Below are 25,747 nucleotides of genomic sequence, written 5' to 3'. Positions count from 1 at the left end.
ATTCACCACCACCATCTGTCCTCAAACATTTTATCCAAGAGCCATATTGCTTCTCTGCAAAAGCTTTGAAGTCCATAAACTTTCCCAACACTTCACTTTTCTCTCTGAGAAAGTAAATCCAAGTCATTCTGCTGAAATCATCAATGAATGTCACATAATACAAGCTGCATTTAATGGATGGGTTTTGTGCAGGACCCCATACATTGCTATGAACTATCTCAAGTGGCCTACTACTCATGTTGCCTTCTTTAGGAAACGGCAACCTCGCCTGCTCTCCAAACTGACAGGCATCACAAACATGCATATTCCCATCATACTTGAATCTAGGCAGCCCACTAACAATGCCTCTTGCTTGCATGTTCTTTAACCTTTGTATGTTCACATGTCCAATCCTTTTATGCCACATGTCAATGTCCTGTACCACATTTCGGCTTTTAGAGAACATGGCTGATTTCAACTCAGGAATCCCAGCATCCAACTTAAATAACCTGCCTTCTTTCTTGCTTTGGCAATGACTCTACATCCATTTTTGAAATCCTCAACGAAGCAACCATGCTCGTTGAAACAAACCTGTAAACCTTGCTCCACCATTTGACCAACTGAGGCCAAACTTTTTGTAATAGAAGGCACATACAAGGCACATATAAGACATCTGCCATAGACTTTGTTTCACCATTGTGCATAACCAATGGTACACTTCCAACATGTGTGATAGCATGTTGGGTATCATCTCCTGTTTCCACATAGCCTTTCACATCCATAGGCTTCATATGCTCAAACCATTTGCCATGATAAGTCATATGGTTTGATGCTCCAGAGTCCATATACCAAGTGTCATCACTTTCACCATTCGTCATCATAGATCCCACAACATGTTTCATGGCAAACAAGTGAATTGCGCTGCCATCATTACTGGTTGTTGATGCAAAATTTCCACCATTTACATAATTTCCACCATGTTGTGCATAATGTCCACCATGTTGTGCTCTACCCCCTCTTAAATCATTTTGTTTGTGGAAACAATCACGTGCCATATGACCAAATTTCCCACAGTAATGGAATTCCACATTTTGCATAGATGTTTGTTGGCCTTGCCAACGTCCTCTACCATGAGGATTACCTATGCCTCTCTGAGGTGTATATCCACCACGACCTCTAGCACCATATGTAGGCTGAAAATTCTATTGTGGTGACCTATTTTGCCATCCATGACCATTACCACGTCCACGTGATGCAAATCTCCCCCTGTCTCGAAATCTTTGTGAATAGAAAGCCTGATTTCTGCCATTGTCATCATGGCTAGTAGATGCATCATGAAAAGGGTCACTGAGTTTGATTTCCTCAACAAGCAAGAGTGAAACAAACTCATCAAAATCTCATAAACCTGTACTCCGAACCGAGATAGATGCATCAAAAGACATACTCATCAGGCGGGGGCATTGATTGTTGCCAATGCATCTGCATACTTCTTTATCTCTTGTACATAATAATGGATGCTCCTTCCTTTCCGTTTCACATTATGAATCTGTTGTCTCAACTGAGACTTGCAAGAAGAGCACTAGTGTCTATATCAAACAGCTTTACCAATGTATCCCATGCATCCTTGGGATTCTCAGCATCATGTATATGTATGAGTATAGCATCCGAGATACATATAGACAGGTAATGCAAAACTTTGTATGCTCTTTCTGACCATTGCTTATGAGCTACAACCTGTTGCTGTGTAGGTTGTCAGGGTAGTTCCAGCTCTGGCTCCACACTTGTAACAAGGTCCCAAAAACCTTTTCCCTTCAGAAAGCTTTTGATCCTATACTTCCATGCCTGGAAGTTCTTCCTATCCAACTTTTCACCCACAATTTGTACTGGGTTGTCTGATGTGGAGTGGAAAAAAGAACACGGAGACAGGCCTTTATAGCTTCCCACTCCCCCAACCTTGGAATCACTAGCAACTTGCCAGCACACTGGCTGGAACACTTCTCACACGGCTCATCACACCACCCACACCAGAAAAACAGCCAAAATAGGGGCACCATAGTCAAAGTAAACACCTAGCAAACACATACACTTCCACTGTGTGCATGACGAGGTAATCGAAGGCTGGCACAAAGTGCGCTGTGAGAGTGTAAACCCGTGGACTACACCACCAAACACGTCAATCATGCTTCTCCTACAAATCAACACACATAGGATACCAACACACAACCATAGCCAGATACATCACCAGTATCATTCATCCTTGAATTCCCAGCCAACACTTCCATACAGCTTCTTCCGACACAGAAGCTTTTGCTTCACACCATCTTACATACACAACACCTTCACATCAACACACAAGATGTATATCACAAGGCTGTCCCCATTTATCTTGGCTAATCCCTCTCTCACCTTTTCTCAAAATATCGTCACCTCAGCCACGAGATCTGCACACTCAGAGGCGGCATCCTCAACAAAGTACACACATGCAAAAGACTCTCTCTAGCATCACCAGCCTCAGAGAATAAGAAGCACACCTATCTCCTCTCCTTCTTCATTTTTTTTGTTGTTGCAGTGGATGCCACCACCTTGGACGTGGCTGTTGATGCTCACTTTTTCCTCCTCAGTCGATGCCTTGCTTTTTCTTTACTCTACAGTCTCGGCCTGCAGTTGACGCCTGTTACCGGAAGCGGCTCCTTCACTAGCCGACACCACCAACACACTCTTCTCCACACCAGTCTCAACGCCTTCTTCTCCTTTACTCTACTCTCTCTCTTCGCTACCAGCCGTCACCACCTTGTTTTCTCTCTGCTGTCTCGACAGCATACCTGGCGACACCCTCAACGGTTATTGCAACCCGAGGCGGCCCTCTCCACAATGAGCTCCTCTTTCTTGTCTACCTGCACAGGCGGCTCACTCCACAAGTTGTCTCACCACCAACTCCTCGCTTTCTTGCAGTGGGCGCCACCACCTTCGCGTGGCCTCTCTTCCCTCAGTTTCGCTCTTCGACACCACTGTTGCCAGAGGCGGCCCACTCAGCAACAACGAGCTCTTCCCTTCCTTACTGTCCCGGCCTCTACCTTCTTCACTACCAGCCACATCCAACAGCAACACCTCCTCCTTTTTTCGCCACCAAAGGCTTCCTCTTTCACCAAGTCGGCCTTTTTTCGCCACCAGAGGCTTCCTCTTTCACCTAGTCGGCCTTTTTCTGGAAGAACCCATGACTTGGCCCCATTTGGCATCTTCCCTTCTCGAATCCCCTGCACCACCTTTTTCTTTGCCACGCACATGTCCCTCATCACCTTCCTTTTATGCTCCCCTCTTTTTCTTGGATATTCCTCACTCCTCGTACACATATCATATTGGCCCCCCAACAATTAGTTTCCCCCATGCTTCCATGCACACCTTCGAATACAACTTACAAGTGCCCACTTATTTTTTTTGGGACACGCGCACATACGGAGCAACCAAATGATTGATACCATCTCCAGTAGACCATGCTCCGGACAAGCCTATACTAGCCTACTACCAAACCATCCACTATGTACATCTGTCAGGGCATTCAAGGCAAAGCTTTTTTTGCATGCCATGCATCCATATGTACACAAGCCCAAAACACCTTTACAAAATTTTGCCTAACATCTGACATATTTGCTCAATGCAAAGATACTCCAAAGTACTCAACAAACTTCACTTTTGATGTAGAAAATCAAACCGATTGCATCCAAAATGAACTGGCATACGCAGTCCAAGGTACCGTGTTTTGGCGCACTTTCCAAGGCTTCAAATTGCAATGTAGTGGTTCAATCAAGTGTGGATAACTTGCATTGGCACCTAAAAAAGCTCAATGTTGCATATCAACACCAACCAAGGTGCGTACATACCAAATTTGTCAGATCCCCTTCTCTGTTTTGAGAAAAAACAGTAAAACCAGAAAAGACCAGTAGTAAAATTGCTCTAATTCCTTTGATTCTTGTCCAAATTGAGAGACCAGGCATTCATTAGCTTAGCATTGATGTCTACTAACTCCATGTAAGAGGAATTAGACTAATTGTTTAAGATGAGAGAGTAATTAGCCGATTAATCACCCTCTGTTTCACTAATCACAATAGACAGCCTGTTTAATCAGCTCATTTCTAGTCCATAATGCATAATTGCTTCAACCAATCATATAGCTTCCTTCTCAAGTATGTGTATCACACAATTGCTAAGGGAATTTTGGAATTTATCAACCACAAGACTTGATTTTTGGCCTCCACCTAGTAAAAAAGTGAAAAACTACTCTGTTTCAGCATATCTGCCTGAACCGCCTGCTCTGCAGGGTTGATTTGAGGAGATTATAATGATAATTGATGGTACATTTAGATGCCCAACACACTTAGGCATGTGCCCAATCCATCAAGGTAGTGATTTTTGCAAAAACCTAGCTTTAATTGCATCCACAATGAGCATCATTTCTTTGTTTTTGTGAAGGGTTCAAACCAGTGATTTTCCTCTCACATAAATGCACCAACTTGGATTCAATTCAGGGCTTGCACATGAGTTGCCAGTACATTAATCCTTGCCACATACATGTTCCTTTGCCAGATTGTATCTATTTTCACAATACATCACCGCTTTCAAGCTCCAATGGAAAGCTTGCAAAAAACTACAATTTTCTTTTGCTTTGGGCAACCCTGATTTGCCTTGTTTGTGCTTGAATCACCTGCAATCCACTCAAGGGTGTTTAGTAGTCCTTACCCGGTAAGCCAAGCTCTCAGATCTGATAGAAATTGGTGTGCTCCAAGCCTCACAGCATCAATGGCAAGCTTCATAGCTTCTTCTCCCTCTTCTCTCACTCACTCGTAAACCCTAATAGAGAGCACCAGGCTCTGATACCATGATGAAAAACAGGTAGAGGGAGAGGAGACACACACACAGGAGCAAACCCTAATGTATATTGCAAAAGGGAAGCCATCTCCCTTCTCACACAATGCATAAAGCCATAATCCATAATACACAACACACACACTGTGTTGTGTTCACACACAGCTAACCCTAGCTAATGTCCACACACTATAACCAGCTGGACGTGGTCATTTATGTCTCACACATGTTCCTTCCTAACATGCTAGCACATAGTGCAGCTGGCACAAGCTGACATCGAGCTTGAATCTCAACAAAGATCGTTTGGGAGTTTCTTGTGATAGTCTATCATTTTTAGGTAGGCCATTTGTGTGACTCCCTTGTGTATTTATCTTCTTCTCCTTTTTGGCTACCACCTTGTGAGGAGTAACAGGTTCTTGTGGCTAATCTCCGTTTTGAGAGAGTAGGTTCTAATGTCTGCTGCATAGCGTATTCGCTCATGATTCTCATCGGAGAGAGGTGAAAAGAGCTTGGTGAGTTTGTCCTTGATACACTCATAAGTCTCCGTTTGCAGACGTAGGTATTGATTCTTGAATTTGTGGCTCAAATATTATCGAGGTGGTAGGTAAAGCTTCTGGTTGGTTGCCATTGGTGTTGACGGAACACACAATCTCTTGTGTATGTGTTGTATGCACAAGAGGGGTTGAGTGGTTTGCTTGGTGTTGCTTGGGTCTCCATTCTTATCGAACGAACTAGGAAAGTTTTTGGAATTGAAGTTGGTGGTGGTGAGGCTTTCTTCACTTTGTTCGATATTAGCAACCATATGAAGGGATTTCCATCATAATATCCTTGTTCTTGAAGCACGTGAATAGGAACCCATCTCTGATGAACATTAGGAGTTAATGGTTGATGCCTTTGAGGCTTCTTTCTTTGAGCAGGCTTGGGGCACTTCTTGATGTTCTAGCATTGGTATACCTTGGTAGTACCCTTGAGCTTGCAATAATCTTTTTGGACCCACACTTATTGAGTGACTGGAGTTCTTTGAGAAACTCACATAGGCTTTTGTGGATGACGTTGTGGAGTACTTGTATTCTTTTTGGGCCTCTGAGTTTTGTCTTAAGGAAGAGGCTTTGATGAACGAAACAAGAATTGGATCGGCACCTTCATAGTAGCCTTGAGCTTTAAGTAGCTTCTTTTCCACCCACTTTTTGATACCATTATGATACCTTGATTTTGGCTGTCGTGGTAGAGTTTTATTTTTGAATAAAGTGAAAGGTTTGGGACCCTCCTTGACATTGGTTGGCACTGAGGTTATGAGTTTGAGACTCATGGGTGTTGTTGTGAGATGATGAGGCTTGGGTCTCTTGTGGAGTGGCTTTCGATGATGAGGCTTTTGAGCATGCAGCTTGCTCTTTTGGTGAGGTTGGTTTGATGAAGAGGTGTTGGCTCCAGGGCTTTTTCCTTGAGTTCCTTTTTAGAGATAGATGGTTGTGCTTGGGGGGCTTCTTCAGGAAATAGCTATTGATTGCTGTGAGGTTTTGGCATTAAACTTCATGGGTGAGGATGGAATTGAAGGGTTAGATGCTTTGTCCAAGTTGTTCATTGACCACAGATGGTAGGTCTTTGTGTAGAGGGGCTTTCGAGGAAGAGGATTGTAGGTTTTTACATTTAGCATCATAGAAATCCATTAGGGTTGGATCCTCTTCCATGTAGTATGGTATTGTCGTTGACCATCACGATGACCCTATCGCTCTAGCAAAGCATAGTGGTGCTTGGGAAACAATAGTCCATTTATGCCCCAAGATCAAATCTTCTTCCAACATGTAAGGGGATTAGATTCTATATACATTGTTTGTTCAAAGTACCCCAAACATGGCATGTTGATGTCTTGTGTGAATGGAATTTTCCTTGGATGAGAATTGAGTATTGGTTGACCTAATAAATCCCATAACTCGAGGGTCATGAGATTGTGTTCTCATTGTGGATAAAGCTATAATTGGAGTGTGGTGATTTTATTGTAAAGTTCAAATCCAACCATAACCCTTAGGATATTTTGAGTAAGATATGTTGGAAGTTCTAGCTCCTCCAACAATTTCACAATGCCTATAGGAGTGTTTAAGGTGACTGTTTGCATGGATTCATCAATTGAATACCATGAGTCACGTACCCAAGTGCCACCTAGGATGACACCATACTCAAGGGAATCTAGGGTAACATGGAATCTAAATTCCACATTTTCATCGATTGTTTGAGTAGCATAGCTAAAGCAACCCGAAACTTTAATGTTTTGTCCATTGGCACCTCTTACAAGACCATTATCTTTAGGGATGATTTCAAGTTGTCCTAATGGCACCAAAGTGTCCATTGTCATGATGTTATGACTATCTCGAGAGCTAATCAATGTGCGTTTGCGCTTAACATCATTACCCATAGGGAAATCTAACCATACCATGATAGAATACTCGGTGGAACCATTGATGTTCTCGTATTTGATTCAGTTTCAATTCCCATTTCGGTGTTATTTTCCCATTCACTTTCACCCTCTTTTTGGCTCTCAGCTTTTTTAAGAGTGCCCAATGTGTACAAATGTGTACAATGGCACACTCGGTCCTTTGACAACTTTAACTGAGGTCTATTTGGAAACTTACAAATCCTTACAGTCATGTTCTATGTAGCTGTGGAGATCTTGGTACAACTCATGCTTAGCCTTTAAAGGTGCAAGGGCTAAAGCTATGTTAGCTTCACTACAAGAGAAGAGCACTCTTCCAAATTTGGATTTAAGAGATTGCTTAATTTTCGTAAGGGATTCATTGAATTCCTCATGTGCTTTTTCAACCGCATCATTGGTGCAATCTTCCCCTTATGACTCTTCTTGGATTGATGGGTTCATTTTTGTAGAGAGTACATCTTTCTCTTAAAAGGGGAAGCGATACTTCTCTGGTTTTTGTATTCTAGTTGCTTTTTTAGATTTGACATTATGATGTTCAATCTCAACTAGTGATCCTTTATGACACTCAACTAGTGATCCTTTATGACATTATGAGGTTCAATCTCAACTAGTGATCCTTTATGACACTCAACAATGCTTAGCATGCTCTCCTGAGCTTGCATTTTGCGTTCCGCATGTCATGTGATCATGATTTCCAATTTGGGGTGGTTTGGTGGGTTCTAGTTTCTTGATTAGTCTATGAGGTGACCTGAGTGACGATTCAAAACTTGTTTCATCCTCATTAAGTGATGTACTAGAACTTGTTTCATCCTATGAATTTCCTTTTGGATCATCAGGTTTTTTTTTTTGCCCATGTGAGGAGAACGAACTTTCTTTTGAGCTTTTGTATCAGGTGTCGCACATGTATGTTGGTTTTGTGGTTTGAGAGGTAGCCTTTAAGGTGGATCCATTCACATAATTGGTAGCTTTTAGACCTTTTGGGATTAGGTTCTCCACAAGCTCCTTTCCCCTGTCCTTTATTTCACCCTTGGTTTCGACAGTTTGTTGGCCCTTGTTCTTCTTGGGTTTAGAAGGTTTTGCATGCTCTTTTGGTTTCTATTTTAATACATGCTCCTCTAACCATTTCGAAGTGTGTTTCTTTGCATTCTTTTTTATTATTTCTCATGTCTTGGCTTGTAATTATGTAAGTACATTCAAGGGTACCATGGACAATTGTCCGTTTTGCACACTCAAGATGTTAAGAGTTGTATTCTGCAAGGCAGGTTGCATTGAAGCAACTCGCCTTGGGAAATCTTGGAATATGTGATTGATGCCACATCGTTCACTTATGGGTTGAAAAGTGTGAGTGATTGTGGGCATGAAAGTATTCCAAAATGTATAGTCTGCCACTTTTTGCAGTCCACAACAATAGAAACACTAAAGTGTTTGCTTAATTACTTCCTGAGTAGTTTCTACCCTTTAGATTGTTTCTATTTGACGGTTATAGTATTGATGTAACTGTAGGTGGATTAGAACATTGAAATGTGTTGTGACTCAAGGTTTTACAATGTATGCAATATAGAAAGATAGGCCTAGGGTACACACACTGGGGGTTAGGATGGACGTAGTAACGACAATGGACACAAGGCATTTTTTCCATCACTTTGAGAGGCATTAAGGATGTTTGGTTTTGAGGGAGCTCATCCTCTCTTGGAGATTCCAGTTCAAAACTTTTAAGCAAGACTGCGTAGAATTCAAGGAATGACAATTTTGAGATCAATTTTTCTTTAGCCTTTGCTTCACTGGGGTTAGATGAGGAACGTCTCATGTCATGTGATCATCCTTCATCATGTTATCATCTAAACGTATTTCTTCTTTACAACATTGATTGAATGTTTTTGGATTGGATACAATGATCAAGTTGTGTAAACGATTTTTCTTTATGCCCATTATGAAACATCTTTTCAATTGAACACTATATTTGTGAGTTTGGGAATTTCCCAACTCCCATTTTTTGAATACTAAAAAGGTGGTACCTGGATAACATGCCTATAAGTTTCTCAAAACCATATCATGTGACCTATTGTTGGAAAGCACTTGGAAAATGGAATCTAGTGAGCTATAGGGCACTCAATTTGGAGTAACAGTATTCAAGTTATGATTAATCCAAAGATTTGACCACGTGTCCCAAACTACTGAGAAATTCCCATATTCCCTAATATGGTGTTATTGAGCATCGTTTAGTTTTTCCCATGGCTCACATCATAAATCCAAGATTTTTATTTGAAGGATAAAATATCTAATAGTTTCATTTTATTTTCGCTCAATCGAACAGAGTTCTCTTGCTACAATCCACCAATCTCCTTGTCTCTTGAAAAGCCATGGATAAAGGTTGTTTTCAAGGTCCTGAAATTCATCTTAATCATCAGCATCAATGTGATGAAAGTTTTTTCCACTAAGTAAAGGTTCAATGCATGTACCTTGGTGTGCAGTTTGGATTCCTTTGGATTTCCAAAGGCTTCACATCTGTGTTCAAACATTTGAATGAATTGCACAGGATCAGTTGTTCCATCCTACTTGCCCATGATTTTGGAAATCTGTACGGCCGTCTTTTTGGATGAGTCATTGAGGCCATGTGTGGGTGCTAATGTGTTGAAAAGATGCAGGGGGGAAGAGAGCTTGAGCTCTTGCAAGCACACACACACACTCACAAAACCCTAATAGAGAACACACAAGGTGAGAGGCTGAAAATCTTCTTCTTCTCTACTCAACACTCAACACACCATATACAAGAATAAGAGTACACACAATATGAAAGGTACTCAACCAAATACATACACGGGTTCTCTATAATGTGAACTCGACTAAATGAGCTGGCGCTATAACTATGCCAGTCTCTAGAATGGCTGTCACACAGCTTGTCATCCCACTGGCCGCATATCACCCAAGATCTCACCAACCATGCCAGTGGTGTAAGTGTGGGGCCTATCCCCCAGGCGGGTCATCAGTGTCCACCGCCTCACTAGACGAGCTCGATATCTCAACACTCCCCCTCGAGCTCAACTCCATCTCATGTACACCAAGCGAAGCCCTGAATCTGCGGAGCTTCTCTGTACCCAATGCTTTGGTGAAGATGTCAGCTACCTGATCCTCTGTGCTGACATAAACAAGGTCAAGGTCTCCTGCCAAGACCTTCTCTCTGACGAAGTGGTAGTGGACCTCTATGTGCTTCGTACAAGCATGAAAGACTGGGTTCCTGGCCAACTGTATACTGCTAATGTTGTCACAGAAAATGACAACTTGTCTATCCACTGATAGACCCAAATCTCCAAGTAGCTTTCTCAACCAAGCTACCTCACATGCTGCCATAGCAGCTCCTCTGTACTCGGCCTCTGTACTCGATAGAGCAACCGTACGCTGCTTCTTGCTGCTCCAAGTCACAGCAGCACTCCCCAAAGAAAACATGAATCCACTAGTAGATCTTCTATCTGAGATACTACCAGCCCAATCAGCATCTGTGTACCCATGTACACATATCTCTGTCCCAGTCTCATAGAATAGTCCACAATGCAAAGTAGACCTCACATACCTCAGTATGCGTCTCACTGCATCCAAGTGCGGTTTCCGTGGAACCTGCATAAACTGACTCACCAACCCAACAGCATAGCTCAAATCTGGTCTGGTGATTGTCATGTAGATCAAACTTCCTACTATGCGTCTGTACATAGTAGGATCCTCCAAGATCTCTCTTGAATCTGCACTCAACTTGCCATTCTGATCCAATGGCACAGAAATAGGCTTACAGCCTGTCATACCATACTTGGACAACATGTCCAAGCCATACTGTCTCTGCAGTAACCCAATACCATGTGGTGACCTAATCACCTCAATGCCCAAGAAATATCTGAGCTCCCCCAGATCCTTCATCTCGAACTTCTGTCTAAGCAAGAACTTTACATCAAAGATCTCTGCATCATGGTCCCCCATAATGATCAAGTCATCTACATAGATGACAACAAGCACAACCCCTCTATCACCATGTCTCACATACAATGAGAAATCTGCATTGGCTACATGAAAGCCAATAGTGACAAGATATTCAGAAATCTTGTCAGACCATGCTCTTGGTGCTTGCTTTAAGCCATACAAGGCTTTTTTCAACCTGCAAACATGCTCAGGGTGACCCACATCCTCATAACCAGGTGGCTGCAACATATACACCTCTTCTTGCAAATCCCCATGCAAGAATGCATTCTTTACATCCATCTGATGTAAAGACCATTGCTTTGACGCAGCCACCGCTATCACAACTCTCACCGTGAAAGTTTCCTCATAATCAATCCCATATGTCTGCGCATATCCTTTGGCTACCAATCTAGCCTTGTACCTGTTTATGCTTCCATCACTGTTATGTTTAACTTTGTACACCCACTTGCATCCAATGGCTTTCTTGCCTTCAGGCAATTACACTAAGTCCCAAGTTTCATTTCCATATAGTGCATCCATCTCCTCATCCATAGCTTTCTCCCAACACACATTTCCAACAGCCTCATCAATGCATGTGGGCTCAACAACCTGCACAACCTTTGCCATATATGCATAGTGATGTGCCACATAACCATCATATGTAAATCTATGCACAGGGTTCTTCACTCTCCCTGATCTTCGCAACTTTTCATTCATGGCTTCCATAGCCTTCTTTACACCAGGTGTTCTCATAGCTGGGATCCCAAGCTCCTCATCAAGGCTCATATCTGAGCCACTAGACTCTCCATCAACATGAGAATGTCCTGCAGAAATGTCAGGCATACCAAGGGGCTCAACCACTTTCTCTTTTCCTTTACGTGATGTAGTAATCACATTTGCAGGGCTGGTATTATGACGCAGCCTGCCACTCCATGGTCTATCAACAGACCCACTAGATGAGGACTCTCCTGGTCCACTCAAAGATTGTGATTGCTGACCTGCATTCTGTGCAACCACACTTCCACTCACATCAGCCCCAACAGCTTCCTTTTCAGCAGCATACCAGCTGCTCATCTCATCAAAGACAACATCCCTGCTTACCCTCAACTCACGTGTAGCAGGGTTATAACACCTGTATCCCTTTTGCTCAAGGGAGTATCCAATAAACACACATTTTTCAGCTTTTGGATCCAGCTTAGTTCTCAGCTCATCTGGCACATGCACATATGCAATGCATCCAAAGACTTTCAGATGAGACAAATCTGGTTTTCTACCAGTAAACCTCTCCTCTGGAGTTACATCATGTATGGCTGCAGTTGGAGTCCTGTTCATGATGTATACTGCTGTAGAAACAGCCTCAGCCCAATAGCAATGCGGCATATTCTTCTCTTCCATCAATGCTCGTCGCGGGGTCAGTTTTGGAAGAACTGATGGATTAGTCTCTTGTCTGGATATCCATGGACGAGGCCCCAAAATTGGGACCCTACCTCCCAAGAAGTGCTACTTCCACTGCTAGCACCCTTGAATTCGTTGCGCGGTGGGAATAGGGATTTTAGAGCTGGTATCAGAGAAAATTGGCTAATGTGGATCAACCGAGAAGCCAAAAATGTCAAAAATTTATGAAGAAGCAGTAAAAGGTTATAATTGTATGATAAAATTCATACAAATTGATATTCAGACTGGAATTCATAAATTAGTAATTGGGTCTTCAGATGGAAGTACCATAATTGCATGGAATCCCCGACTTGCTTGTTGAGACCTAGACATGATGGTATTTACCTTATAGTTCCAAGGACCGTTGACTACCCGTATATACCGAGGGTATAACTGTAACTCTTTATTAACAATATACCGAGGGTATAACTGCAACTCTTTACTAACAATATATACGAGTAAATCTAAGACTTGAAATTATAAGCATAAATGCTATCCAGATGATGAATTCAAATGTGATTGATATAATTTTTAAATTTTGGTTGAGAACTAATGAGATGATTTGGATTCTGATTGAAAATGATGATTCTTGAGTTTTGGTTGAAATGTAATAAGCTGAGCAAAACCATAATGAGGATGAATGGGACGAGTCCCTGTGATGATGTTCATAACTGGAATGACGTTAATGACTTGAGCAAATCACTATGAGATTAGTGGATTGTGCTAACAAATTGTTGTTGTTAACACTTGACCTAGTGGATCAAGTTAAGGGATGTTAAATTAAAAATCTGTATAATTGAAAATTCCCTTAGAGGACTGTTCAGATAGAAAGTTCGGTCTAATGGACCATTATTGTGATAAGGATTTGGATGTTATGATCTAAGTGAATTGTTATCTGATGATGAGTTCTATATAAGGGATCTTTATCCTAGGATTCTGCTGGGTTCACCAGACTATAAGGAACCCCAAAATCAATTGGATCTTTAGGAAAAGAGTTGTCCTCTAATTTTGCGAGATGAGGATATCTCGTTTTTTTAAGTGGGGTAGGATGTAAGATTCCTCCCTCCAGCTTTTGAGGTGTGTAGGTGTAAGAACCTCCCCTTCTCATCTTATAATTATTCCCCTCTCTGAAATAAAAGAAAGATCCTATTTTACCCTGTTTTGGCCTAGAGAGAGAAAATCTCTAGAGGGAGGTAATTCAAAATTGAGATATTTTTGGATATAAAAATCCTCCTAGTGTCTATAATGGTTTCCCTTGAAACAAAAATTCAAAAAGAACTTTCCAATGTGCAATTGCAATTAATTGAAAATAGTTAAAAAGGATCTTAGCCTAAGGGTCCAAATTTTCAGAATTTTTTGAATTATGCTCCAATTAAGGTTCCTATGGACCAATAAGATTAATCCAAATGTAGGGAGGAGATAAATTGAATAATAAAAGGAAATCTCCCCAAAAATGAGTAAATACTCACATAAGATGAAGAGTTAACTAAGGACAAGGTTATTAGTTAAAAAAGAAGAGATATTTAGAGGAAATGATGCATTTTTGACACCTCGGTGTGGGGATCTCCCCTCATGAAGGAGGTGCCTATTTCACATGTGTGGATGAGTTTTAAACTCATAAGTAATGAGATATTTCATCTCTCCTCTCTCCTGTTTCAACTAGATCCAAAAAGTAAGCTAAACTGACCCAAAAATGGTCAAAAATTGACCAAACTGATCTCAAAAATTCTAGAATCAGTTTGCTTAGTTAGAGGATCATTTTTTCCTATAAATAGAAGCCTCCCCCTTTGTAAAAGGTTAATAGTGTTTATAGACTGTTACTCTACTCCTCCCCAGAGCCAAAAACATTGAATTCACTTGATAATTCAATTATTTTTGACTAAATCCTCTACAAAGAATTGGTGGCCACTCTTGATCCAAACAAGAGTAGAACCCTCAATCCCTCAAGCCAAAAGAAAGCTCACAAAACTCCTTGTAAGTTAAAAATTCTACTTTTTTTTAAATTCTAATCTATGGTTATTTTAATTCTTGCTTTTTTTTTTAGTGATTGAAGTGAATCCTGATGTTATGCCTTGATGAAAAGGCTACCCCCTTCTCTTCCTTAAGAATTCAGCCTTCTTTATCCTAAAATGAGTAACAAATAAGTTAATTAAACTTTTCTTTTTAGAAAGTGAAAATTGGGTAGATTAGACTACTTTACTTCAAATTGGGATTAATTTTAAATTGATGTTAGAATGTAAAAATTGAGAAATGGTCAGCCATACGAAGGAGGTTATGGCAAAATTTTCTTAAATTTTGTAGAATTAAAGTTTATCATTAGGTTATTCTAAAAGAGTAATCCCCTCCGTTTGTGCATTCTCATTTTTATTTCAAAAGTGTTATTCTCATTAAAATTGAATTCATGCATATAAGGATGCATAAAAGATTTAATTTCATTTCAGAAGTGTTACTCTCATTAAAATTGAATTCATGCATAGAAGGATGTATAAAAGATTTAATTTCATTTCAGAAGTGTTATTCTCATTAAAATTGAATTCAAAGGATGCATAAAAGATTTATTTTTATTTCAGAAGTGTTATTCTCATTAAAATTGAATTCATGCATAGAAGGATGCATAAAAGATTTAATTTTATTTTAGAAGTGTTATTCTCATTAAAATTGAATTCATGCATAGAAGGATGCATAAAAGATTTAATTTTATTTTAGAAGTGTTATTCTCATTAAAATTGAATTCATGCATAGAAGGATGCATAAAATATTTAATTTTATTTCAGAAGTGTTATTCTCATTAAAATTGAATTCGTGCATAGAAGATTGCATAAAAGATTTAATTTTTTTTCAAAAGTGTTATTTTTCTTAAATTTGAATTCATGCATAGAAAGATGCGTAAAGAATCTTTATATCAAAAATTAGAATTCTCTTAAATTCTATGTTTAAATTTTGTGAATAGATGTGATGAGATAAGATATGAATCAGATAGATGTGAATGGATGGATGGGTGTGATGTGAATAGAGGTGATGAGAATGTGAGGTGAATAGATGTGACAAGATGTGATGTGAATCAGATAGATATGAATGGATGGAAGGATGTGATGTGAATAGAGGTGATGAGATGTGATGATGTGAATCAGATAGATGTGAATGGATGGATGGATGTGATGTGAATGAATGGATGGATGGATGTGAGGTGAATAGAGATGATGAGATGTGATGTGAATAAAGGTGATGAGATGTGAGGTGAATAGATGTGATGATATGTGATGTAAATTAGATAGATGGGAATGAATGGATAGATGGATGTGATGTGAATAGAGGTGATGAGATGTGAGGTGAATAGATGTGATGATATGTGATGCAAATTAGATAGATGGGAATGAATGGATAGATGGATGTGATGTGAATAGAGGTGATGAGAACGAGAGATAAATAGATGTGATGAGATGTAATGCGAATCAAATAGATGAAAATGAATGGATGGATGGATGCGATGTGAATAGAGGTGATGAGAAGGTGAGGTGAATAGATGTGATGAGATGTGATGCGAATTAGATAGATGGGAATGATTGGATGGATGGATGCGATGTGAATAGAGGTGATGAGAAGGTGAGGTGAATAGATGTGATGAGATAAGATGTGAATGAGATAGATCTGAATGGATGGATGGATGTGATGTGAATAGAGGTGATGAGAAGGTGAGGTGAATAGATGTGATGAGATAAGATGTGAATGAGATAGATCTGAATGGATGGATGGATGTGATGTGAATAGAGGTGATGAGAATGAGAGATAAATAGATGTGATGAGATGTGATGTGAATTAGATAGATGTGAATGAATGAATGGATGGATGGATGCGATGTGAATAGAGGTGATGAGAAGGTGAGGTGAACAGATGTGATGAGATAAGATGTGAATGAGATAGATCTGAATGGATGGATGGATGTGATGTGAATAGAGGTGATGAGAATGAGAGATAAATAGATGTGATGAGATGTGATGTGAATTAGATAGATGTGAATGAATGAATGGATGAGATGAGATGTGATGTGAATTAGATAGATGTGAATGAATGAATGGATAAGATGTGATGTCATGTGAATCGGGATGTAAATGAATGATATGGGATGTGAGTGAATGTATGTGATGATAATGGATATGAATGTGTATGTAAAGAATGGATGTGAATGTGTATGTGAAGAATGGATGTGAATGAGTGTGTGAAAGAATGGATGTGAATGAGTATGTGAAAGAATGGATGTGGATGTAAAGAGATGAGATGTGACATTAATATATGTGGATGTGAAGTGATAGATATGAATGTTTGGATAGATGCAAGTAGTTGTACATGTGAACGATTGGATGGATGTGGATGAATGAGATGAGATGTGTATGAATGAGATATGATGTGGATAGAAGTGATGTGATATAATGGTGATGAGAATGAATGTAATGGATATGAATGAATGTGAATGTGATGGATATGAATGAATGTGATGTGATGGGATGTGAATCGGGATAGATGTGAAGGAATGAGATGTGAAGGAATGAGATGTGAGGTAAAATGAATGAGATGTGATGTGAGTGAATGTGATGTGGTCTGAGTGGATGAGATGTGAGTGAATGTGATGTGGTCTGAATGGGTGAGATGTGAATGAATGTGATGTGATGTAATGTGGATATGCGTAGATGCGAGTGGATGAGATCTGATAAGGATAAATTGAGGAAAGATGTGATGAGATGAAAAATGATGTGATTGGATGAGAATAGGAATACTTATGAAATGGTTGTGGAATTAAATAATGTGGGTTGATGTGGAAAGATGAGAGTTTGTTATAGAAACTGTATTTTTGAATTGTTTTAAATGACTGTTTTATGTCAAGAATGCTGGAGAAGCATTTTGACCGTTGAATGAGGATCTGATAAAGTTACAACAGCTGACGAAGAGTCAATGGAGGACGTCTCGCGTAGCAAGGTCTGGGCCGAGGTCTTGATCAGCCTCGGTTCGATTAAAATGGTGAGCTTCCGGTATGGTGGATGAGGGACCAAGGAAGCGGCCTATGAGTGAAACACTAGGTCACCTGCTACTACGAAGGATCCTAGAGGGTGCTGACCATACGGTGCTCAGGCTCTGGGTCACCGACGATACCCACCCGTGCGTCGGGGAAGATATTAGAACAAGGAGTAAGAGTTGTTTTCTGAATTTGAGCATGGATCTGGTTGATTGACCTTGCTGGTCCTGAACGGATGAGTCCATGGCTCTTTTATATGGATCCATTGGTTGATCTTGCTGATCTTCAATGGAGATTCCATTTTTGATATGTGAATATATTTCCGATTACTATGAGCTAGGAACTATCGAAAAGGCCCCTGAGTGGATAGGTGGTGAGCGTTCTGGTTGCCAATGATGCCATAGATACACCGATAAAGGAATGATTGGAAATAAGGATTCAATCGGAGATTTTGAGGATTATGACCAGTGACACAATGGTTTCATTAAATGATTGTTTTTAAAGATAGCTAATTTTGTGAAAAAGGCAATTTCATATTGGGTGTGTAAGTGGTGTGACTAGTTTTAAGTTTGCATGAATATCCAGTTAGGGGGCCTGGGAACTCTTTTCCCTGGTACCTGGGACAAAACCTAACCAAATTCTTAATTGGATCCCATCACTACAGTGGTTGGGTGGTTGGCTAACCCATGGGACTTGATGGGGTTAGGCCGGACTAATAGATCCCTAAATTGAGACTCAATTTTGTTATGGTACAATAGATGAAATAAATCCCAGACAAAAATTGTTCTATGGAAAAGAATCAACGGCTGTGCCTCTCAATGAGGAAAAAAACGTTGGTCTCTATGATCCAAGTGCAATCTTTTCCCTGATCTGACTATAGGACTTACGAGTTCGGTCAGATCAATTCAATTAGTTAAGGCTTTTGACTACATTAGAGCAAAGTTATCTTGGAGGAATTGCCCATGCTTTCCCGGCAAGGGAAGTTTTTTCAGGGTCAGTTTTGGAAGAACCGATGTATTAGTCTCTTGTCTGGATATTCGTGGGGGGACGAGGCCTGGAGTGTGGGACCCTGCCCCATGCAAGAAGCGCTACTTCCACTGCTAGCACCTCAAATTTCGTTGCACGGTGGGGACAGGGATCTCACATGTCCTCACTGCTGGAATCCCAAGCTCCTCATCAAGGCTCATCTCTGAGCCACTAGAATCTCCACAACAAGAGAATGCCCTGCAGAAATATCAAGCATACCAAGGGACTCAACCACTTTCTCTGTACCTTTATGTGATGTACCAACTACATTTTCAGGACTGGTATTATGACACAGCCTACCACTCCATGGTCTATCAACAGAACCGCTGGTTGAGGACTCTCCTGGTCCACTCAATGATTGTGATTGGCTGACTTGCATTATGTGCAACCACATTTCCACTTACATCAGCCCCATCAGCATCCGTTTCAGCAGTATACTAGCTACTCATATCATCAAATACAACATCCCTGCTTACCCTCAATTCACGTGTAGTAAGATTATAACATCCATAACCCTTTTGCTCAAGGGAATACCCAATAAACACACATTTTTATGCTTTTGGATCCACCTTGGTACTACGTAACTCATCTGGCACATGCACATATGCAATACATCCAAAAACTTTCAAGTGACACAAATCAGGTTTCTTGATAGTAAACTTCTCCTCTGGCATTACATCATGTATGACTGTAGTAGGATTCATGTTCATGATATAAACTGCTATAGACACATCATGTATAACTGTAGTAGGATTCCTGTTCATGATATAAACTGCTATAGACACATCCTCAGCCCAATAGCTATGTGTCATATTCTTCTCAGCCCCATCAATGCTTGTGCTATCTTTGTAATGTGCATGTTTTTCCGCTCAGCAACTCCATTTTGTTGCAGAGTGTATCTACATGTAAATTGTCTTTGAATGCCATTCTTTTGTAAGAATTGAGAGCTCATTGGAGAAGTATTCTTCCCCCTCCATTTGACCTTAGGCACTTCACATGCTTTCCTATTTGTTTTTCAGCCATAACTCTAAAATTCTGAAAAGAAGTGAACACTTCACTCTTCTCCTTCATGAAGTACACCCACACTTTCCTCGTGTGGTCTCATCAATGAATGTTACGTAGTACTTGCAGCCACCCATAGACATAGTCTTTGTAGGACCCCATACATATGAATGCAACATCTAGCACATTCCTACTCACATTTATGTTATGTGGAAACACATTTTTTTCTTGCTTTCCAAATTGACATGCTTCACAAACTTTCTGCATACTTTCAACTTTAAACTAAGGCAGCCCTATCACAATTTGTTTAGTCTGCATGGACTTCATTCTTTACACATTGACATGCCCAATTCTCTTATGCCAAATGTCTGTATCTACAACAACTCCTAAACTATTTGCAAACATTACAGCACTCACTTCAGACATATTTACATTCAATGTAAACATTTTGCCCACTTTGTTGCCTTTTGCCACACCAACATGCACTTATCTTTAAAGTCTTCTACATAACAGCCACATCAGGGTACCGAACTTGCAAACCTTGCTCAATCATCTGGCCAATAGAAAACCAGATTCTTTGTAATGTCCGAAACATGAAGTACATCTGCAAGGTACTTCACCTTACCACACTGCGTAGACAATGGCACATCCCCAACATGGGCAATCGGATGAGCAGTGTCATCCCGTGTTTCAACAAAACCTTGTCTTTCAAGACTCTTCATTTCCTTGAACCATTCACCATGACTTGTCATGTGGTTTGAAGCACTTGAATCAACATACCATACATCATCCTTACATGCTGCTATATCATTTCTAAACACAGCATTAATCACATGTTGCATAACAAACAACCTCTCATTATCCTCATTATTTTTGCTAGAGGATGCATAGTTGTTTTGCTGCACTTTTCCATTTTGCATGTCACTCTGCTTCTTATAGCAATCTGCCTGCACATGCCCAAGATTACCACAATAAAAGTAGCCTCATGTATCATTATGCTGCCTTTGCCAATTACCCCGACCTCGTTGACTATCACTGCCTCTAAACTGGCCTCTTTCACCTGTGTGTTGTTGTGAATCTTGGGACTGTTGCTGCTGTGTTGACCATGATTTTGATTATCTGTTCGGCCATCACCCTGGCCACGTCCATGACCTCTCCCTCGTCCTCTACCTGAGCTTGTGTAGAAGGCTTGCTACTCTGAACTATTTTTGTTTTGTGAAGATTGTTGATCTTCACCCAAGTTCTTCTCTTCAATGATCAGCATTGACACCAAATCTGTGAAGTTGGAAATATTCTCCTGAGTCTGAATAGACGTCTTGAATGCCTTATATTGTGGCTCGAGACCACGTAGACACACTTCCACCTTATCATCATCAACAACAAAAACACCAATTGATGCAAGGGATTCCACAATTCCCTTGATCTTCAAGGCATAATCATTCATAGACATATTCTTCTTCTCCACAATATGAAGCTCATTCTTTAACTAAATCTTTTGTGCCTTGGTTTTAGTTTCATACAGCTTCACCAAGGTGTCCCATGCCTCCTTAGGTGACTTGGCATCCTGTATATGCCCAATCATGAAGTCTTGTGTATACTAAACAGAAAGACAATACATGACTTTCCTTGCTTCTTGATTCCAATCCTTGAACTCTTTTACATCTGTAGTAGTTGGATTAATCTTCGGTATCTCTGGTGCCTCCTCATGTTCACCTTCAATGTAGTCCCAATAAAATTTTCCCATTAGGAAATTGGCCAATCTAAACCTCCAAGCATGGAAGTTGTTCTTGTCAACTTCTCTGCAACAATCTGGTTTATTCCATCATTTGATATCTTATCTGCAATACAATTTTACCAAAAAAAGCACTCTTGTTTGACCTGCACAAACTATTGTATTCTCTATAGAGGTACTATATATACTACACCACCCAAACTATCACAACCAGTGACCTCAATTTGCATACATACACCCAATGGCAACTTTGAGACCTCTTTGTAGTACACACAGTGTCTGCACAACAAATTGCCCTTCCTGCAGATCCAAAAATAGAGTTTTGCAGAGAATTGAAACTTACCCGCAGTGTTGGTGAATGCCTGCGAACTAAAAAACAGAGGTCCAGGTGTGCTCGAAACGCATTTTCACCCCAAAAAATGCCATCCAATAGACAGTTTAGTTGCCCTATAGATTTGCTCCCACAAAGAAAGCTCCTCAATCAGAGTTCATTTGCCGGTGCTGTAGTAGCCAGCAACACAAAGGGGAAAGAGTAGATGAAGCTCTTACCCTTGTATCGCTTCCTATGATTCTCTTGCTTGCCGCTCATCTCTTAGCAACTCTAATACCATGAAAAGATGCAAGGGAGAAGAGAGCTTGAGCTCTTGCAAAGCACACACACACTCACACAAACACTAGAAGAGAACACACAAGGAGAGAGGCTGAAAATTCTTCTTTTTCTGCACACAACAAAAGAGGTCTACAATGAAGATAAAGTGACTAACACACATAATAGAGTATATACAAGCGGTCCATAATGTGAACACGCTAAGAGGATAGATGTGGACTAGTTGGTGTAGTCCAGCTGTAGAATCTCGGGCAAAGATATGTTGGTGCCAACTACCAAACCTGCCAGTGATATAAATGTCAAAACGGTCATGTAGGTGTTAGCTACCAAACCCCCGCCAGTGATATAAATGTCAAACGGTCATGTCGGTGCCAGCTACCAAACCCGCCAGTGATATAAATGTCAAACGGTCATGTAGGTGCCTCGTGAGTGTCATTTCATGTTGAGCTTGACATCTCAATAGAAGATACTGCCATATATCATGGTGGAGAAGTAGAAAGATTGAATACATCTAGCATATAAGAGAATCATGAAGAGGAGATAAGATATATCGACGAGCAGCTTTATCTCACGATGGATCCAATTCAAGTAAATAGTTTTCCGTTGCTCAAAAATAGGACCAACAGTAATAAGAGTGTTATCCTGTTCTGCAAAACAGGTTGAGACGGACACACAAGATTGCCCAAAACAATATCAGAAAGATCATCACCTTCAAGTATCAACATCATGGTGGCCTTTCCTCCGATAAATCCTTGGCCTTGAAACAAGGGAACAGATCATTGACTGGATGGAAAACCATTAACGAGAATAGAAGCTGTCATTTCGGATTGTGAGAATATGTATAGAATGAGATCACAGAATTTGCAGACCATGAAATGAGAAGATAAACAAGGAGGACCCTAAAAGTTATATGAGATATGAGCATGAAAAGTGAGTGATGGCAATAAACTCATCAAATATAGAATGTGATTTATGAGTTACGAAAAGTAAGTGGCGATGAAAAGTAGTACCCGAAAATAGACAAAACATGATATATACTAAGAGAGTAACTCCAAAAATAGTTAGAGCACTACTATTTTGAGATGTGGACGAGCCCAAAAATTGGCTATTGTTGGATTAAAACATGAAAAGTGTATAGCACACGAAAAATGAGTAAAAGTCTGTTGTACGAAAAACACCATAACTTTCAACTTCGAACTCCAAGATGAAGCCGAGCAAATACTTAAAATTTATCGCACAAGCTGCATGTTGCCTGTTTTCCTATTTTTAAGTGTTGTTTATCTGAAATGACATAACTTTTGATAAGAATATCAAATTAAATTGACTCTATAGAAAGCTTGTGACATTGTGCACACACCAATTGCGTTTCTATAATACAATTCCAATTAGGATAAGATAGGGTGGTCCAAATCGACCATCCCCAAGGACCTGCATAAACTTGTTAACAAGGATTAATCATTGGAATTCTACAAAACATGAATAAGAGATTGAATGAAACATAGAACATGCACATGAATGGAATTAACACAATTGATACTTCCTTTCTCTTCTCTTGAAAGTAGCAAGATTGATGATGCTTTGATACCATGTTGGAAATACACGAACACAAAGAGATAAGGAGAGAGTGACTCAGAGAGAGAGAAGGAGGAAGAGAGTTACACCATATACGCTCCCAAAAGACTAGTTTGTATTGATTATGAGTTTGTATATATAGGTGAGATCTAGGTCAAGTTAGGGTGTGATATATATAGCTCCAACACAAATAACCACCAATGAGAATGCCACGAATCAATATCACCGACCCAGTTGGAAGAGTGACCAGAGTCTAACTTAGAGGTGGCTTGAGTGACATTGGTCGAGGGGCCGAGATATGGTGTAAGAGAAGACCAATCAGACATCCCTTCTGAGGTGGAAAATGATAATGACTGGGGTGGTGGACCTTGAGCGACCTGACCAATGGTTTGCCATGGAGAATATCTAGGAAAATTTGTACTAGTGCCTTGTTGTTAGCTCATTGGTGATGGGGAACCCTGTAGAGTAGGTCCTGGAGTACTACCCCCTCTTGACTGCCAATTTGGGGCATTGCTGCCACCTTGGTTGTTTTGGCAATTTGAGTTGTTGGTGTTGAGGCTATTACCTCTATTTTCCCTTGCTTTAATACCACACTCATCAACATATCCATACATCTAGCAATGAGTGCAGTATCTATTTTTTTTTGGAAATATTCTGCCAGAATAGGTGTGGGACCTAGCGAGGGTACTCCATAAGATGGGATATAATATTGGGCACTCGGTACAGGTGGAATACCTGGCTAAGGCACAAATCCTTGAGTAGGCACATAAGATGGTACTGGTGTAAAACCATACGCAGGTCCTTGTGGTGGTGCAATCGGTAATGGTTGCATGCCAACCCCAGCATAAAGAAACATGGGTTGGGTGGGAGGTTTTTGTACTAGTAGTTGTGCAGTATTCCAGAACAACAGGTTAGGAGTAGGAATAGGAGGTGAACTAGAAGAGAAAACAATTTTACCTCCTTGTACACTAGTAGTTTGAGAGCGCATGTTGCTCCTAGATCCTCCTCTATTCGAGTTCACATTAGTCGAGGGTAGTAGTTGGTACCATCTTTGCTAAATCTATGCTGTAGAAGAAGACACTCAGGTAGTGTTAGGCACATAAGCACTCAAAGGAACGTACAAGCCTGACACGGTCTTTGGTTGAGTTGATGACGATGGATTGCAGGACAATCATGGTGGTACTGTGACATGAAAAATTGATCTCTTTCATTTTCAATTTTGTGCATATTTTGATGGTTTCTTAATGGTAATAAGGTGGAATCTTGTCCAAGAAGATTGCGGCGCCCACAATGGAATAACGGCGTGGTGATGCATATTTTGATGGTTTCTTAATGGTAATAAGGTGGAATCTTGTCCAAGAAGATTGTGGCGCCCACAATGGAATAACGGCGTGGTGATACGGTGGCTTACCGGCTACCCAGATAACAAGATTCTATCTGCAAATATAATGGTTTTACTTGATTTAGGGTGCGCACATTGTAAATGCCACAAGTATGCTTGATAAATACTTTGATATGGTAGATAGGCTAGTGATGTGGAAAATATAAGTGGGCCTTCATGCTCACATGCATTTTAATTGTATTATTAATATAGTATTCACCATAAGGCTACAAGTTGGAAACATAATTGGGAAAGATTCTTCTAGAATGCCTACATGGAAGAGGAGAATTCCGCCATGTATAAGTGGGATCTCCACTTACGTGCCACTTAGACTTGGCTATTATCTCATCACACTTTCAAAGTCAAAAAGTCTTCAATTTTAGAAGACTTAGCCTAAGAGGACAATTGATGGTGGTGACATCTACTACCTCATCACACTTTCAAAGTCAAAAAGTCTTCAATTTTAGAAGACTTAGCCTAAGAGGACAATTGATGGTGGTGACATCTACCCTTATGTCACTAAAGGGTTGAATATTTTTATGTTGTAATTTGTAACAATGGAAGAGAGGGTGATTCTCCACCTATAAAAGGAGCCCTCCTCTCTCTTTCAAATCAAGGAATGAGCCTCCTCAATTGAGCATTTTGTGTCATTGCCATTCTCTTATCTTCAAACCCTTATTCAAACACTCTCTTTACATGTGAATGTCTCATTTAGCATTAGCTCCTCATGCTCAGCCCAATTTTGGACCTCTTTGATGATTTATGATAAGTGG

Source organism: Cibotium barometz, chromosome 45 (genome assembly GCF_041138505.1).
Source record: "Cibotium barometz isolate CiBa-2024 chromosome 45, ASM4113850v1, whole genome shotgun sequence".
Classification (NCBI taxonomy): domain Eukaryota; kingdom Viridiplantae; phylum Streptophyta; class Polypodiopsida; order Cyatheales; family Cibotiaceae; genus Cibotium; species Cibotium barometz.
This window is presented reverse-complemented; position numbering follows the sequence as displayed.